We start from the raw sequence: 20,103 nt of genomic DNA, 5'->3' as shown, positions 1-20,103 counted from the left end.
TAGGGAAGGGACAGTTGCCAGGAAGCATCTAAAATTAAGCACATATTTTTGGGGGGTAGAGTGACATTGTCACCCACACTCTGGGCAAGAGAATTAGTCCTGGTTTTTTCAACTTAGAGACAAGCACACTGCCAAGTGTTGCAAAGCCAAGGCCCCCACTGACTCCAGCTGTGGAGCACAGATATCTTTTATAGTAAATCTTTCCACTGGTCACCAATTAAAGGAGAGAGAGTTTGAGGAGGATAAGCTGAGACACCTCCTCTTCCATTTTGGACTCTTAGAGAGGATGTAACGAGAAGTATTTACAGTATTTATTGCTTTTACACGGTAGAAAACAATTTCTCAAACAACTACAGTGAGTACAGAGATCCCAAATCCTTATGCCCAGGCCTGGGGTTTTTTTGGTTTTGTTTTTTTTTTTTTTTTTTGGTGTCATTTCTGGCTTTAAGGAGATAAAGAATTCATATGAATGAAATTATGTTTACCATGTTACTCTTGCGGCAGAAGTTTATCCCCTGTGTCATCTTGTAAGGTCATGGTGGTTTTGCTCACTTTTGTATAGTCTTTTCTGGAAACTTTCAGTATGAGTTTACCTTAGTAGTATGTTAAGCATCACATCTATTAGCTGATTCTGTTATCTGTCATATAATTTTCTCCTATTCAAATTAAAGAACTTATAAACATGGAATTATTTTTCAGTAAAAAATTGATGAGAGAGATATGATGATAAGCTTTAACAATGTAATAATTAAATAATTTAAATATAAACCCATGAATTCTAGACACTTTGTCCCTTCTATTAAAAATGTGAATATCAAACAGTTTTTACAAGAGGTAGTAAAGGATTTATAAATTTCCCTGTCTCAATAATTTAATTCATGTAAGATTTAAAAAATATTTGATTTAAGAAAAGGTGGGTATTTTTACTTACTTGGGAAAAAAGGCATTTTAAACAGCAGGATGTAATTTCAGAGTATTTGCAGTCGAGAGGCCTCTGCTGAGCAAAATACTCATTCAATTTAGGAATGCAGATTATAATAATTTTCCTATCTCGCTCGCAGCAGGATTCCTGCCATCGTTTTGCAAACCCACAGGTTGCACTATTGAATGACTAGCTAACTTCAGTTTCAGGTAACACATGCTTTAAATGTATTCTCATTAGCTCAACTTAGTTATAATGCAAAGCTGCTTAGTTTCACCAAGTGAAATGGGATACACTTAAATTGCCTCATCTAATATAATACTCCTTAATACATGCAAAGTGGTTTATGATGGCAAAGCTTGTAGAGCATGAAAATCAGCAGGGAAAGTAAGGTTTTCTGGCTAAAATCGTCAAAAAGAAGTCCTATTTTATATCATTTCTTTTTAAAGAGGTTAAGAATGAGGAAAGAGAGATTGGAGTAAGAAATGATCAGTTTAGAAAAATGTAAAAGTACATTAACCTTTTAATATATCAGCTCTACCAAACAAGAAAATTATCAACTAAAGCTGTTCTTTCAGTAATATCCTTTGCACTGTAAACTTAAATGTAAAATATGCAGTGGCCAAAATGTATTGCAGTAAGAAACAATATTCATCATTCTATCTATTTTATGCAGGGCGTTTTATATTGTACAACATGTTTCCATTTGCTAGTATTATTAATCCAGTTTGGTGTGGCTGTATTAATTTGCAAGGACTTTTTTAATTTCAGACAGGGCCAAGGAATTACTTGTCTCTCTTCTTCCTTTAAATGCTAAGTGAATATATCCCAATCTTGTATACCTTGCAGACACAAAAACTGGTTTCAGTAGGACCCCAGAACAACTGGTAACATAATTTGCTTTTTTCCCAATATCCTGCACCTGCAGTCTGACCACTGGGTTATAAATCCTTTCCCTCCATCCCTTTCCAATACCTCCAGAAAGCTCCAGAGAGGGGCTAAGCTGCTAAAGGCTTTGCAGATGACACCCAAGTGTATATCTCACTTTCTACAGATGTAACCAGAGCCATCATAAAGATGTTGCACTGCCTAGAGGAAAATGGCTCCTGGAGAAGAGCATCTGGGTGAGGATGAATTTGGGTGAGATCCAGATGATACTGGTTGAAAGACAGAAATGATCCAGACAGCCAGTTGAGCAAGATTCCTACATTCATGCCTTAAGCATTAGTTTGCGATGAGGCTGTTCATATCCTTGGAAAAAGGCAGGATAAGCACATTGCTCAGCTGTGGCCCCAGAGAATGAACCAAGAACTCTTCACAGTCCAGTTAAAAGCATCTGCAATGCGGGTTTTTTTCTGTCCTTGTTAGTTTTCACTTTGTTTATAATATGAGGCAGCAAAAACAAAAAAAATCTAAAAACATTTACATGCCTCTGCTTACTTTCTAAGGGGTTGATACAACTCAGTGTATCCAGGGCTGTTTCACTCTTCACAGTAAGGGAACATTGCTCCCACAGTGCAATGTCTCCAAAGCTCCTATTCACATCAGGATGAAAAGCACTAATCTTGTTCTCAAAGGTACAGCTGTTTTGGATCTCTTGATAGCCACGATTGCTTTTTCATTTTCTGCAAATGGACAGCTTCTACAAGAAACAATCTGAAACCTTCTGAGCAAAAAGGGTCCCTGAGAGAAGCATAATGCTTCTCATCTAGTTATACAGTGAGCTTGTATGGTCTGTACATACTGCAGAGGCCTTTCAACAAATAATTTGACTTCCAGAGGTTCTGTACATCTGTGAAAATTAACACTTCTACTCTTGATGGGAAAAAGGTTAAAGGCAGGTAATTTAAAGTCTGGGAGGTCATACAAACATTCTTCATCTGTGAAGTTTCAGGATACAACAGCTCCTACAGTAATGAATAACTGGCAAGTAGAGGTGAAAGCATACATGAAAGCAAATATGGGGACAAATAATGTCCCATGAAAACACACAATGGGAGAAGTCACACACAATACTCCTGGGGAAGCTGGAGTACAATTTCAGGGTGGAACAGGTCTTTGAACCTGTTCCCAAGCACTGATGAAAAATTATTAGTATCTTTATGGAGGAGAAATACCTGTAAAATTGTTGATATTCACTGTAAAAATCTGGAACCTTCTCCCTGGAAGCATTATCTTTGCTTTACTCAGTTTCCTCAACAGGAAGCAGAAGAAGTCATCCTGGGGTCTTGCTCCTGAGGATTTTGTTGGTATAAGCAGTCACCTACGGTTTAGTTCCCTAGGTTTTCTGAGGCCACAACATGACCCACGTAAGATGTGCTCCTCTAAACATTTCCCTTGTGTTTCCTCCAGTTCACATTCAGGAGTAAGCAAGAGTAAAATAACAATACAGCTCTTCAGCTTTTTTGCCTTTATTACTGGTGATTGCATGGTTTTGATTTTTGGTGGATACTTGTCAGAAATTTCTGTTCCAAAAGCAAAGGCGTATTCAGAGAGTACTCTAGTCATCCTGTTTATTTTCCTTTTATATTTTGCATATATGAACTGGTGCGTTGATCTTAATTGGTTAATCTTTGGGCCTCATAAGGGAAATACATTCCTAGAACATTTTCCTCCTGGTAATGCCTTCATTGTAGTCTTTTGTTGGCTCACCAGCTGTGCTGCTTATCACAGCCTCATTCACTTTATGAAAACTCTTTAAAATGTTATCCATTAAAAGCTGTGTAAAAACTCAGTCCATGCTTGTGAGACACTTGTAGGAACATGTAGTTATTGGGAGGAATAAAATAAAAAATGCAAAGCTATTATTCAATCGGTATGTGCACAGCCATGCTGTACTTACTGCCATCATGAATAAAGCATTTGTTTTTCTAAACTGTGTGTATATTCCTAGAGGGGTACTTAAAAGACAGAGCTTGTTAGAGAAGGCATGAAAATGTAGAATTCCTCCAGTTTCAGTGTTCAAATCATAAGGTATAATCATAAATCCTGACTGCAGTCTGACCAGCTAAAAGGGCACACGGGACTCCACTAGAAAGCTGGGAATTGCTTTTCCTTGACCATTTGTGTAACCCAGCTCCTCTAAGGAATGAACAGCCAACCAATCCATGTCATGGTCTAGTGGTGTTGTTCCCCCAAAATGCCCTGTCACTGCAGGAAGTCTCAGCAGACACAGGGCAGTGAACACTCCAAAACACTTTCCTGATCAGCCTCTGCCTCCTGGAGCCTTTGCAAATCAGAAGCTGCAGTGTGAACATTTTGCTCTCGAGGGGATATAATGAAAGCTGACATGCTTTGATCTGCTAGGAGACTCACAGGAAATACTGCCATAAAAATACTGGGTTTCCTGGGGAATTTATGCTTGTTGATTTGGTTGGTGCTTTTTCCTATATTTGAACTGTTACTTGAAAGTTTAAATCCTTCTTCCTTCCCTAAAAGAGAATTACCAACCCAATTGCAAGATGTGTATACTAAAGCTTGCCAATGCTTTCTGTGTCCTTCCTCATTGTTCTGATAGAGGGTGGCATTTTCTCTCCTTTTTTAGTATGCTGGTATCTTGATGAAGGTCAAGGAAACTTGATCTTCAAGTCTTAACCAGCTTGACAAAATGATCCCTGCTTTAACAGCTTTTGCTTGAAATACCTCTTAATATTTCAAAAATACCAAAACTATGTACACATTGTTTACAAAAATTTAATCGCAAGTTTCTTTTAACTTACTAATGCAAAAGGGAAAAAATTAAATAGTTTTCCTTATTGTTTTTGATTTACTGTTCTAGCTAACTTTCATGTTTTGTAGCAGAAACATGATTATCTGATTTTTCCTCCTTGCAGAATTGTGTGCATTGAAACAAGGTAATAGTGGTATTTTCTTTCCATAAAGCACTTCCTTTTATACCTGTATATATTGTGTGATTCCATCACATGGTAATATATACATATTTCTATGTGAATATCTGTTGTAACTTCTTTGAAAGCATCAGCTACACCCTCGTGAAGTCACAAGGCTTATCACAAACAAAGCTTGGATGTTTGTTATTTTAACATCTTGTGGATGTAGAATTTGCATTCTAAAAATATGCAAATTCATGCTATGGACAGAACTTTCTGATGTAATTTTGTTGTCCGACGTTTTGTAACACTAAGTTGCTCCGAAATTATGTCCTTAAGAACAAAAGTCAATGTTCTCATATATGCTTCAGGATTATTGGCATGGTCCTAGAAGGATGTAAATACCTGAAGTATAATACAGGCAAATCAGAATAGAGAAATCTACCCTTTGAAGACTCACAAGTATCTTAGCTTGCAAGAACGCTTGTCACTTCAAATCCTGTGATCACCCAACCCAGAAGCATTGCTATATTGGGTGTGTTTTGTATCCAACTAATTCTTGCATTCCACAGACAGTTCAGATTTCACAAGACAGGTATCTCCAAAAATTTGTGTTCTTCATTGTTTGGACAGTGAAAGTTTTTTAGTAATCTTGTGATTCTCACCTGAGAGCATGGGCAAGTTTTTCTTGGTTTGAGTACTTAGGTTTTAATAAGGAAAAAAGTTGAATAGAGACTGAATTCTAAAATTTACATCTCATTTTCAGAGGTAATCCACACCCAAGTCTGCTTCCCAACACCAAGTCAGAAGAGATTGTGAAGCCATAGGATAATATATAGAAAGTGTATTTACTAAAATACTTCAGTTTTCACTGGCTTGTGCTCATGCATTTGCATTCTTGTGTTATCATGGATAGAAATTATATTCAGTGGTAAATGGAAGAAAAACATGGAAAATAAATGGGCCATGCACTTTATCCACTCCTACTTACTGTTCCATATCAAAAATGCTTATTTAATATTTCAGATGCCTGAACATCTTAAATATATGGATTTTTAGAAAAAAGGCTTTTCTACTTTTGCAAAATTCAAAATGTCACAGAAAAATCACCCCATTTGTAACTCAGATTAAAAGGTTTTGTACTTTTCAATTTCATGTTCTAAAAATGGCATGGATCTGAAGTTTATAGTCTTCATATCTTCTCTTAAAAAACCCTCCAAACAACTGGAAAAATTGCCCCACCTAAATAGCTATTCCTTTCCTCGCATATATCAGAGATTTTAAGTCATTTTCAGAAGTTATTATAGCTTCCTCCAATCCTCTTATTCTCAGTAACTCTTGGAACCTGACAGCTCAATCAGGTGTGAAAAATAATCTAATTTTCATAAGCACACTAAATATGTTGGAAGTTGGGTTTTCAGTAAATAGATGACATCAAATATATATTTTTTTTTTAAATCATTGTTCATTCCAAGATAGTTGCACTACCTACAAATGACAGTAAACTAACATAGAGGATTGGAAGATTTTTGTGCTTATACAAACTGTGCTGGAGGCTTGAAGACATGCATTTGGAATCTTTGTCCCTGTTTCTGAATATCATGACTCTTTATTTAGAATATGACTATATCTCAAACTAAAAATAAAATAAGGAAACATTTTCCTATCTTTTTTCTTCCACCTCACAAACTGCATAGATCTCACAGGCCCAAACTTGAATTGTACAATCTGTTCCTTGGCCTCATTGGAGGGACTGAGGAGTTTTCCTGCCTACAAGCGTAAGTATGTAGCAGAAGTCTCTAAATTGAGAACTTGCTCATTTTAAGCTGATTCTGTAATCAGAAGCCCAGATCTGAATCACATTCTGGAAACATTTGTCTCTTGGCACTGATTACAGGGAGAGTTTGAGGTGACTTCAGCTCCCAACTTAGGCATTTAACTGAGAAAGTCATCATGATGGAGAGTGAATCCAGACCCTCACACTGCCACATTCCCAATCCAGATCCCACATGAAACCTGGTTGTAGCCAAAGAGGATGGGAGCTGTGTATTTGACCCAAAGGACATAGATGCTCTCCTCAGACCTTGATTCAAAACTTGGCAGAATGTTTAACCTTGGAAAATAAGGACATATGGAAATATTGACACAGCCTCGAAAGCTGTAGTTCAAACATATCTGCAGTAAAATGTATTAAGCTTGTAGCTTTGACAAAGGAATGGGATGATGCATAACTCAATGAATACAGGAGGTCTTTTCCTCTGAAACTCCAGACAGCAATGCTCAATCTCAGCAAAGCTCAACAATGTATAAATAGCTCTTTGTCACTTTCATGAATGCTTGTTTACAAACCCCTCAATCCCACGGAGTGCAAATAAAAATTGACACGTTACACTGTAATTGAAGGTGCATGTGTATGTGCTGCAGTACTTGTTTATCCGTGCAATGTTGTGTTGGGCTGTGCCAAGCACAATGGAAAGAATGGGACCACTGCAGTCATTTTAACAAGTTATTTGGCTGCATTCATGATGTGATCTACTTCTGGGTCTCGTGAATGCATTCAGCTTTACTTGTTAACCAGCAAAACATTATTTATTAATGACTTCTTCATGCTTTATTAAGCCTAATGTCAAAACACCTCTGTGGGACTCTAGGCATGTTCTCTCTTTGTATTAAATCCTTCTAAAGAAAATGAAAAATTATGCATCAAAGCTTCAGATAAAACCCAGTAGATATCAGTTCAATTTCTCTTTATCCTGGCAGATGATGTTTCTGAATATCTGTGAAAGCACAGCACTTGATTGTATGCTGGCTTATATTGAAGCATTCTGTAATCTCAGATGTGTCATTAGGGTGCCTTAGAAACCTAAAAAGGCTACTGTGGTCTCCAAAGCTGAGTGGAGTGCTCAGATGGCAAAAACTGACAAGTTCACCGTAGAAGTAGAATGCTCTCTTTTTTCTATGACCTGATGTTCCTTATCAGAGGAAAAGGCTACCTCATGGGAACATTAAAATTACGCGCAGTAGTAACAGGTTGAATTATCTGTGGCTTCTGTGGTTTGAGATGACTGGTATGGCTCAGGAAACTAAAACTACAGTTCAACAAACGTTTTCACCCTTGATCTGACAGAACATCTTGTTCTCTAGCACTGGTGTGAGATTCAAATCCAGCAGTTCCGCATATCTTAACCTGTGACATTCTAGGACATATTTCATTGTTCTTCTACATGTGTTGATATTTAACATTAATTAAGCAACACCAGGTTTTAGACTACAGAAATATAGACAGAGTGGAATAAACTTGTGATTTTATGTCGTTGAAGAAATGGTTATTCCAAGGAAGTCAGCATATTCATCAATTCGTACATGAAGGAGAAGCCTTCGGATAAAGCTCCTAGTTTGTTCTCATCTTACATTTGAAAAGGAACCTTTTAGACACGTAGTTTTAAAAAAGATTTTGGTTAACAGAATTAATAACAGCCAATCAGAATCACCTGAGTTACAAAAATAAACAGAAGTCATATTAAAAACCTTCAATCTGTAAGAACTTTTAAAAATTAGAGGTCAGTTCCTTTTATGAAACACAATATTTAACATCTGAAGTGGCAACACAACAGTTTAGCTGTTGAAATCTAAAGTTTTGCACAGTAGAGATGCCATTTTGTTTTTGCTGAAGACAGAGGTTCATTATAGGTTTTATTACGGACAGCAGAATTAAGGTGTAGAGCCTTACCTTTGCTCTCAACTCACCCTAGCCTGTGTTTATGTATCAGATAAAAAAAGTAGGAAAATCTGACCAAAGACAGAGGCCAAAAATATTTGGTCGCTTTCCAATTCTAGCAATAAAATCCATGGAGAAAAATTCCTGGAGGGAGTTGTAGATAGATGATTTTGACACTGCATAATCACTACTGCTTTATTTCCTACTTTCTCTTTGTAATTACTACCAGTTATGAATATTTAATATGAGCTTGTTTTGCTCTTTTCCTTTTACTTTCATCTTGCTACTTTCATCATCTTTCACAACATCTGAGAGATCAATGTAAGGCAATGGGATGGTTGGGGAATGTACCATATCGTTACCATATCACAGCAAACATAAATAATTGGGAGGACAAATCCACAGCTGGTGCCTGTGAACGGAGCTGACCCAATTTTGGTAGAAGCTGTCCAGTTACAGGCTGTCATGCAGAGACCTCTTGACATAGAGATTTCAGTAACATAAACTGAAGAGTGCCAGGCTTCTCTGCTGGGGTGCTTTGTCCCCTTTTCTGCCAAGTAAACACTGGAGCCTGGTTTGTCTCTTTTCAAGTGGGTGCCTCATCATCAGAGAAAGAGTCCTGCCTGTCTGTTGCATGGTTTTTGTCTGGCATTAGCTATAAAGCTGTGAAATAAGCCAGGGATAGTAGAGTAGGGCTCTGCTCTTTCTCCTCTGGTTATCTTTTGTGATAAATAATTGATCTTTCTACAGATGTTAGCCTGTAAATCCCAATGGGAAGGAAGCACCCCTGCTAGCCCAGGAAAAAATTCTGAAATGACACAGAGGCAGGATCAAAGTTCAAGTCACATCCTTTCCATTGGTGCTTCCTTATATTTAGCTTCGTTAACTGCAGAGGGTTTCTCCCCCCATGTTATTCAGCTACCATTACAGATTTTCCTCTTCCCAGCCTTCCTAATGCATTGCCTATGGTACATACAGAACACATGTAGATCATGGAGGGGTGTAAAGTGTGGCGTTGTAGTGCTGTGCCCAGCTTCCTGCTCTAGATCCAGCTCAAGAGCCTTGCACTGCCTAAAGGCCAAACAGATAATCTGGCTTTCTAGGAAGGGTAAGGCCATGCAGACTGGCCGCCACTACCATGGCACTTGGGCATGTTGCAGGTATTGTTTTAATGGCTACTATTTGCTGCTTTTACTCTGCTATTTGTGTATGCTCAGAGATTTATGCTAATAAGAAAGTGGAATGTCACATTGAACCCTTTATGTATTGGGTTACTTTTTCTTTTAAAGTAAAAAAGATGTCAATAAAATTTCATTTGCTTCAGAACCGGCTAAATATTATTTGCCACTAAGACTTAACTAGGGTCCAGAAACTCAGCAGTAACTCATTTTAGACCAAAGGGAAGCTGTTGAGAGCTAGTCAGATCCCTCTAGATTACAAGGGAAGCAAGCGAGTCTGTAATGTACAGAATTCCCAGGAAGACACAATTAAAAATCATACTGTTCAGGAGCTACTTTATATGCTTTTGTTTTTAATAAAGCCCTTGGAGACCAGGAGCAGTGTAATATTCCTACTGCTTTTTGTATGTGTATGGTCTTCATGCTGCTCATTGTCAATCTACTGCACTTTCTTCTCAATTGTTCGCTGTTTAATGAGGAACTCAGGATTAGATGGAAGGTCACTTGCTTCTTTCCACAGATTCAGTACAAGCTCAGTTTCATTTATTTGATTTCCAGAAATGTAATTTCAGATGATTTTTGTGATATGGTGATATTACCATTCCTGTGAATGCATCATTTCTTCAAAACACAAGTTGTCTGTTTATAACTTACACTGGTTCACATTGTGACGTTCACTCATCCCTGAGGATGGCAGAGCCATGACAAGCTTTACTGGCCTCACCCATGAGCTGACTTTGGTACAAACTGTCACTGACACTGATGTCACATCACCTGAGCCGTGCATGTGGGAGAGCTCACGTGAGGCACGTTTCCCCCTCTAGTGTTCAGAGGAACTTGGTATGGATGGAACCATCAGCTGGGACAGGATTCTGGTGAAATTGGGGTTCATCCCACCCCTGTGAACTTATGAAGCCAAGGACACAAAAATCCTCATGTCTTAAATCAGTGCAGTTACTGGCAGGTTTGTTCTGAAAATTTAAAAGAGGGCAAATATGCTCAAAGAGATGGGTTCTGTGCATTGTTGTCACGCCAATTTCACTTAGTCGTATAATTTGTACCCTTTGTTGTACACATGTACCTCCCCTCATTCTATATCACACAGTGAAAGATAACCTACTGCATATGAAGTAATGAGAAGAGAGAATCATGTAAAATTAATGCTTTAATGATTGGACTTTTGCTTTGCTTTGCTTATGTTTGGGGGAAAAGCATGTGTGGAAAGCTCTTCTGTATCGTCAATTACTGCTGCTCCAGGCTATTTCTGCTGTTGTAGCAGTTCCGATAAAGCTACAGAAGAGAACCGCTTTTCTGTTGACAGCATATTTGCTGGTATTTCTGCAGCAGTTCAGTAATGTCTTTATTGTGTAATGTTGTATTTTAATAGTCAATTAAAATTCCCATTGAATTCACAAAATGGACCTAAGGACTTCTGAAGACTATTTGGCTAAAAGTACACGAGACCGTTCTGATAATCACTGCTACGACACTATTCAAACTTACTCAAAAGCCTTATCTTATCACAATAGGAAAAGTACTGAGGCAAGAGAAAACAGAAATACATTCCTTAATAAAGGAGTATTGTTGTTCAATTCAACTGTTGTTGAATTGAATCTCATTTCTCTGTCATGACTATGTCTCCTCTCTTTTCCCTCCAACACCGCCAGCAAGTCTCTTCTGCCTTTGTTCATTTTCCCAATTCCTTTCTGTGTTGCCTCTTTCTCTATTTTTTTTGTTGCTGTTTTTTTCCTTTCGTTCTCATGTTCTCTACTAATAATAAATAATGCAGCGCCTTTGTGATGAGGATAGGAAGGTGATGAATAGTCCAGTAGTCAGGTTTCAGAGGCTTCACACAGGGTTTGTGTGAAGACTTCTTTTATTTTGTTTTCTTTATGCCTTTCATAACAAATGTGTTTACAGCCTCCAGGTTAAAATGAATGAAAGTAGCAAAGAATACCTAAGATAAACTCTGTATGAGTAAGTACACCACTAACGGGCAGCAAGGCTTGCAAACACGAGTCATTCCCACTCACTCATTGCTCACTTCTGCCATCCCCACAATGTTTTCTTCAGTCCCATGATACTTGAAAGGTTTTTTAACACCTCAGCTGCTGGAATCGCTTAGTGCATGAAGAACTATTCTTCCATTCAGCATTTCTCAGTTCTCCCAGCTTCATTAGAGGATATTTTGTTTCCAGACATCATCAGTAGATATCCTTTTGACACTTTTAAGATGATTTCCTCAGGACCTTACCCCATACAAAGAGGTAACAAGCTTATGTAATGTAGTGCACTGTCAGATGTGTTGTGGGATTGTGTTCATAATATTTAGCAACTCCTGCAATTGCTCCACAGAGGAAGCTTGTTTCACCTTCCACAGTCAGACACTGCAAACAAGGCAAATGACAAAACTTGCGAAAAGCTGTAAATAGGAAGCTCACAATTCAAGATACAAACAAATCCATGGGGTTACTGCTTGAGAGAATAGTAATAATTTTAGCCTTTTGGAAAGACAAGGACAGACAACAACATTTCATTGCAAACAACATTTCAGTCTTCCTCATTCTGTTGCCTCTGGCCTTTTAGTTCTCCACTGTAGTGTGCAAATAAAAGTGAATTGCCACTTTCACATGTACTTCTGTGAAATAACACATCTACAGACGTGTTATTAATGTGGGTTTTTCAAGGCACAAAAGGACTGTGATTAAATTATAGGTAAAAAAATACAGTGGGCATCTGCTTGCAGGTCATTCCTCCTATTGTTTACTGCAGATGGTGAAGAATCATTTTGAACAAAGGTGAACATTTGGAGAGCACACAAGATTTTACAGGGAATAAAGTCTGGGGCATTATTGGCTGGGGAGGGTGAAAGGGGTAGATTTTAAAAATTGGAAAAGTAGTAAAACCCATGAGAATTGTCACAGAGTGAGGCAAGCGCTTGCTGGAGGCCGGTGTAGGGGTCAGTAGCAGAAGGACAACCAGCAAGAACTAAAGCTGGCATTTTCTATTTCAGCATTTCTTTGGAATTAAATCATTCATTCCACCTATTGAAGTATTTGCTTGTTCTTCCCTGGTGGGACCTTCACAAAGGTCTGGTGTACAGTCTGGTTTCAGCTGTAGGCTTAGAGCAAGGAGAAAAGACTGATGTCACATGGAGACCTGGTCCTTGTCTGCAGTGGCCTAGAGATGTTGCTATGTGCTCCTGTGTGCCTCTTGGCTCTCCCACACAGAGAGAAGAACACTACAGCATGCTTTTTACCTAGAAGCCTGAGCTCTCTGCCATGAAAAACAAGGGTACATGGAGAAATGACAGGCTTTTGTCCTGAAATGTAGCCAAGGTAAGCACCCAGGGACTAGGGTAGCCTATTTCAGCACTCACTTCTCTTGTTTTCATATGTTATATCACAGTATTTAGTTCATGATTACATACTGGTTTTTTCAGACCTCTGCTTCGTTCACTGCACAAGGAGGGACTATGCACTGAGAACAAACCAGCAACACACAGAAAAAATATGTTAATCTCTCTAGGATGCCAGTCTTGTGTAGTAAAAATGGAAGTCACGTCAGTTAAGGCACAAAAATGCACAAAGAAAAAATTAAAGCACCTGAGAATTCAAAAGTGGATATAGCAATTTTAGCAGTTACTGCCCACCAGCTGTTCATTACTATGCTTTAGCTGGAGGTTTCTGCCTTCACAACTGAGTTATATCCACAGTTAGCATCTTAAAACAAGCCCACTGGCTTTGTGCTGAAGCTGACTCAATCTCTTGGTGAGGTCACTAAAACAAGGTAGTTGTGGATGTTGTAAGAGCAAGGGAGGGCAACTTCTTGAATTGCTTCAACTCTATCCCAGAGAAGACATACCTAGAGAGAAAACTCTGCCTTGGGTTTCTCTTGGCCTCTGCCACAGGCTTCCTGGAAATCATGGGCACATGACTAAAATTTTTTCACTGTTGCCCCTAAATGCATTTTACTCCCAATTCATTCCATTTGGCTAAGCAAAAGGAAATATTTGGGGCCTATTGGCAGAAAAAGTGAAAAACTCTCAACTGCAGTTAAAGGTCCTGGGTAGCCTTCCCCCAAGCATGCCAGCAGACAGGGGTCAGGTTAAAGGCTTCTTGGACTGACTTTCAAGTTCACTGTTACATTTGGCAATTGAGCACCTGTTGGTCAGTTCCCTGTCTTGTGAGGCGACACTAGTAATACTCTCATCTCACACAGGCATTGTTGAGATATATTTTTTAAGCTTTAAAAAGAACTTCACTGCAGAAAGTCTTCATTTAAGGAAGCTGTCATTCCTATTAGAGGTAGAAAGTGAAATTCAGCCCATCTGTTGTGTACCGCTGTCCGATTTCAGCTTTTTCTCTCATACTTGTAAAATTCTTGAATGTGACAAAAAATATGACAATTTTTTTCAAAGTTGCTCTTCAGAGCATGTGGCAAATGATTCTTGGATATCCTTTTCACACTTTCAATGTGTGAGTGAAAGGATGTATGAAGAGACTTGTCTGCCTTTTCTTTCCTTTTCTTTTTCTTCATTCAAGCGTGTAATGCCTCCTTTCCCAATATTACCCAGCGCCTTTCTGCGTGTGCCCTGTTGTCTGCATTGGTTACCTTTACTCTGTCAACTCAAAGTAGTGTTGATTAGAATGCTGATATGGTTGCTAACAAGCTGTATCTAATGTGTTGATTTCAGTCCATGAGACAAGTTTTCTTGGTATTATTTAAGTTGATAACGTAATAAAATGCATGGTTGCTTTATGTTTTGGAAATTTACCTTACATCATCTCTAGATGTAAGAATTGTTTACATTCCCATGATCCGATCATCAAACAATGAACCAAGCAAGACCCACAAGCTCAGTTATCTTCTTGGGTGCTGCTTAATAGTGACACTGCATTTGTGTTGAAGAAACAGCAGTTTGAAATATCCCCTACTGATAGCGCCAGAAGAAAGATGGAAAATGTCCAAAACTCTCTCATTTTAAAAACATTGCTGAATTCTTTGTGAATATATGAATATACATATCTTGCTTATTTGAGCAATGAGATTATTTTTTTCCTCACTTGACTGTATTTTCCACTTGTAGTACATATTGGTTCAGAAAGAGATAAAAGCTTGCCTCGTATCAAGGACGGTGAGAGGTGGGAAGTTCAGTTTTATGTGTATTAAAATTAGGAATTTATATTTTTTATCTACATTCTATTTTGCAAATAAGGGGGAAATTGGAGAAAGCATACACTCCATATTAAATATGACTGAATTGTCACTGTGATGGAATTGTTCCAGAATTGAACTATACTGCTTAGAAACATCAGGACACTGATTAGAAAACAGAGTAACTAAAATCAAAAGGCCTGGTTTCTTCAAGAATTGCAGCCCCTTTTGTGTGAATAGAAACAGAACAATCTAGGAAATGTGCTTTTGCATGTGGTCACACATGGAGGAACCACTATACCGCTCTTTATTTTAGGTGCCATTCTGTATCTTTTCTTCTGATGTTGGTGGACAAACCACAGAGATACCTCAGGCTTTGGGAAGGAAAGGTTAGCCTCTCAGGTCCTGCTGCCACCTTCCAACAAGCAGCCAAGGAGGCAGGTACCCACCAGAGCAGTGTCTGATCTGGCCTTACCCCTGCCAGCGACTTCTTTTCAACCTTTGTCATTGCTCGGAAAGGACAATCATAACCAAAATTACAGAAGGACTTAGAAGGAAATAAGTTTGAAGGCAATGATTGATTCATCGATGGATGAATGGAGAAAGGCTTCCTCTTTTTCCTCCACTGCTGAGTTGTCAGTCAGACAAAACAAATTAGAAAATGAAAGTTATGGCCCAGGTGAAGCCAAGAGAAGGCAGTACATTCGAAAAGCCCCCAGCTGCAAACCCAGGTGAACTGGATGCAAATTTAACAATGTTATTATTGTTCGGTGAGGAGGATTTCTTGGGGAAAAAAGGCAATAAGCACAGAAATATCCTTGGGCAAGTGCTAGATTCTCTAGTGTGACCTGAAAAAACTCTGCTTTATTGTGAGCCATAACAAGGAGCTGAGCCTATAAGACTTGTAATAGTAACAAAGAAGCAATTTATGCAAAATGGGGGCAATCCTCATCTCATAGTATCTAGAGAATAGACAGTTTTATAGGTGATTAATTTAAAAAGAAAAAAGGACAAAAGAGAAAAAGGTTGGCATAAGTTATTTAAAAGCTTTCTAGTACACTGCGACTGGGAAAGTATTAAGAAAACTAGAAAGGGTACGGCACTTGAGGAAAAGGCAAGGCATTGTGGGAATATGGTATGAAATAAAGCAGGATTCATTAATGTAATTATTGCAGAGACACTGTAGTAATACAGTAGTTAAACATTATGCCATGATTCCCCAAAATAAACCTTCATGAAGACAAGTCTTTATCTTTTCTACTTGGTGCTTTTACTGAAATTGTAATAACTCTAAACATACAAAGAAATTAATAACTATTTCTAAAATGCTGTAGCACTGTTCTGGGTTTGTTTTGTCTTGAGTTTGTTGTCTTTTTTTTTTTTAATTCATAACGTCTTCAAAATGATTTAATCTAGGCATTGCAAGCATAGCCACTCTGAACAGAATTGCATACTGCTACCTTTATGAGTATTAATCAAAATTGAAAGACATATAGCTTTAGACTTTGGAAAGTAGTCAGTAATTCACACTGAGTGGTCCTTTTAATATGCATAGAAAGAAAACACAAAGTATTAAATCAGCACTTAATATCAGATTTCTTTAAGTGTGTAAACTTAGCTACCTGACATCATGAATCAAATTTGGTATATTAGGTTATAAATATTTGTATTTCTTTTTAAAGTAATAAACAGCCATGTTTGCTGTTACTATACAAAATATTAATTATGGTAGAGACTTTCAAAAGAACGAAAGGAAAATGGACACCCTGGGTTAAATCAGCCTAGTTATGAAAGCTAGAAACAATAAAAGATTTTGAATGGATTTCAGAAAGTAGTCATGGGAAGTTCCACACCAATGTTTTTTTAAGAAAGGATGTCCACATTCATATTTCCACTTCTGAGGTGCCAAATGTCTTTTATCACTTGCTGGTTTTTCAGTTTTTAAAATTCTTTATCCATTTGTTATGTTTCTGCAGAGACACCAAAGGATTTTGGCCTTAGGGAATTTAAAAATTTCCTCTAATCAGGAGGAAACACCAATCACTATTATTACTTTGCTGTAGCCACAATACAGTCAGCAAACTCTTAAAAACACTAAAATTAGAAAAGTAGACCTTTAAGTCTGAAATAAAGCAGTATCTTTCAAACTTATTATTAAGATCAGGCCTAATTGATACACACTGGTTATTGGTATGGATCTTGTTAACTCTAAATCATTTTCTTAGCTTTGGTTTCTCAGTCCCAGGGGCATGGAGGTACCTGTCCATGTCATGAGCCAGATCCCTAATCCAGGGCTGTGGCTGAGACTTTGCACCAACCCCCATATGTTTGGTGTTTCTTTCTGTTTTGCTTAAGCAAAAGTGGTATAAAGTGTGTGGTGTGAAGGGGAGAGGAAAATGGTGTGAAAAAGACCTGCAGGTATAGAGGTAAAAGTCTGCTGCCCTCAGCTCTACATCAGGACGTGGAAGTAGCTTTGGCCCCTGTAACAGTAGTGACTGGAGGATCATCTGCTGTATTTCAGCACTGAGAAAACAACTGCCATATTTTAACTAATCCCTCAGATTTATGCCTGATTAGCAAGACGTTGTTGATGATTAAATACTTTCAGAATACGTATGTAATCAACTTCTCACCCAAATTTTATAGTTTGCAGAGAGAAAGTGGTAATTGGATAATGTTAGAAATGTTCCTTCAAAACACTGCTATCATGAATTAAATAGTAGCAGCTTTTTTAAAGCCTGCTCCTGTTTTAAAAGCACTTTTTTTTTAATTCTAAAATATTTATTCCAGATTTCAGTTTTAGAACAAGAGCAAATTATTTCTGCAACTAAGTAGTTTGTCATTTCCTTTATTATTCCATCTCTGTCACTATATTGTCCTTGAAACTATTTTCTGTCAGTGTCAAACACTATAGCCTTAGGACAGAAATGAAAGTGAGATAATATATCTCAATGAGCTTTTCTGGTGAAATGTTTTTAAAAGTTTTCAAATGCAGCCATTTGGATTTAAGCAGAAGATGAAAGAACAATGAAACTAGGAGATTAAAGGAACAAAAGCAATTATTTTAAATGTTATTATTCTAACATTCCAGTATTAATCTTTGAACACCATTATAATTGTACCAAATGATTTATATAAGTAACAGAAAAATTATTTTATGTTGCTTCTTCTATTCCTCTGTGAAGAATAAAGTCTTCTATCAGTACCTTTTCTCATAATTAGGATTCCAAAAATGTGTCACTGTGACATTTTTCTAAATATTATCTTAATAAAAGGCTTAACTTTAATGTTTCATAAGATTATCCAACCAGTTCCTAAAACCACACAATACATTTATTTCAGAAACCAATGTAAGTTCAAGGTGTGCTGTTTTTCCATTTCAAAGATAACTTAAGTAAAACAAGAAAATACAAAAAGTAAGACTTTCGTTGTTGTCATAGTGTGGGAGGAAGAGTGAGGGGCAGAGGTTAGAATATTTATGCTTTCATTGTATTATTGCAATGTGTGTTTTAGGATTTATAATTTGTTTCTCATATGCTAGCATTTTAAGAGTTTTTTTTTTTTTTTAAATTCTGTTTAGCCACTATTACATTTTCTAGACTGGAATTCTTGTCATTGAAGCCTTGAATTTCCACAGACTGACATCCTTAGAGGTAGATTGACTGCCTGACTCAGGGAAGCCACATCTTGCATTTCAGGAAATGTGATTCAGGCATCCTTGCATTGGTCTGAGAGTTGCAATGTTTTCCTTACACAAAATTACTCTTACATATTTGTTTGTCTTTTTATTTTCTCCTTCCTTAGAACTAGCTACTTCATCAACACTTTGCAAAAAAGCAAATAATCATATTTTCTCCTTCAAAGAGACACAAATAAGGACTGGTTCAATAAAGTCAGTGAGGATATTCAGAGGTTTTACTGCTTTAAGTCACTTCAAGTTAGCCATGGCCTCTCTTCATCACTGTTTTTATAGCATTGCTGATGAGCCAGAAATTAATGAGCGAGAAATGGTTCACATAAGATTGGCACATTTTTGTGTAGGAGCTGAGAGCACAAGTCCTCATCTCCACCCCTGGGACACAGCAGTCATTTTGTGCAAACGGGATGGAAGACCCCATTTATTTTGTTGATCTTATCACAATGCATTTTCCTCATCCAAATGAAAGTTTTCTATGCAGTGCTTCTCTTAAATTACCACTTCAGCCACTTAACAATTTCCCTACCAGCGGCCGCTATCACTACAGAACAAGAACTCTGGTGGGTTTCAGTCTTTTCCTGAAGAATACTGGTTGGTTAACGTGAAACAGCAGAAAGCAGCTCAGCTTACCTGCTCTTCTACAGGTCACACATGGAGGGATATTATATGAGTGTGTGTGCATGCATGCATGTATGTTCATCCCTTTAAAACTGGGGAAATTCCAGTGGTGCTCAAAATTTTTCAGTCAGAGCTGGTTTACTTGCCTTACAGAAACACATGGACACACAAACACCCACATCTACCTTTATATAATTACATGCATTTCCATAGTCATGTACAGACATGTGTTTTTTAACATATTCACAAAAAAAATTTAACTACAAGTGGATATGTTTAAAATTGCAAATAATTGCCATATTAGTAAAGTGATTGAAAAAACCTAAAATGTGGTCTTGAAAGGAACTACCTGATGTTTTACATTATGTAGGCATGCCTTTTTCAACATTTCTTTACTGTCAAAATATTGCATAAACCATAAAATCATAGAATGGTCTGGGTTGGAAGGAACCTTAAATACTAACTAGTTCCAAGTGCCCTGCCATGAGCAGGGGCACTGGCATGAATCATGAATGTTTTCATATCAAAACCCCACACAGAGGGGTGTGTCTCATACTGAATCACATGGAAATAAAATATTTCTCATACAGGAACATGTAAATGCTAGCTAGTGTTTCTTAAATGCTTTTCCTAGTGAAAAGAGAAGTAGTTATACCAGCTTTATCAATAAACATGCTTTAAAGAGGAAAAAAAAATCAGACAAAGGAATCTTTTTGGAAGTGCCTAGTAAATGTGGATAGCTCAGTATCTGGGCATCCCACTGGGGAGATGCTGTCTTTTAGGGACACCGGCAACTTGTACCTGACCTCAGCCGTACTGAGGATGCTTTGTGTCGGCGGGAGGAACAAGGGAGAGGCCACGAAACAGAAATGTGCTTATAAGAGGTTTAGAAAGTGCCAGCAGATGGCATGCACGAGTCCTCAGCAGTAGGGCTGGCATGGCGGGGGGAGGAGAGCTTTGAAGCAACAAAACTTTCTTGAGTA

The 20,103-nt window shown here is 37.8% G+C and overlaps 1 protein-coding gene across 3 annotated transcripts in view; it reads left to right on the top strand.

Moving 5' to 3' along the window:
- The window catches only part of HS3ST5 (heparan sulfate-glucosamine 3-sulfotransferase 5), a 193,443-nt gene that overhangs the window by 104,204 nt on the left and 69,136 nt on the right, over positions 1-20,103 (top strand). The window lies entirely within an intron of this gene.

This window comes from Corvus kubaryi, unplaced genomic scaffold, assembly GCF_017639235.1.
Source record: "Corvus kubaryi isolate FWS band 111438036 unplaced genomic scaffold, C.kubaryi_AGA036_p1.0 split3-73, whole genome shotgun sequence".
Classification (NCBI taxonomy): Eukaryota; Metazoa; Chordata; class Aves; order Passeriformes; family Corvidae; genus Corvus; species Corvus kubaryi.
Note: the sequence above shows the minus strand (reverse complement) of the source record. Positions and strands in the feature narration are given on the sequence as shown.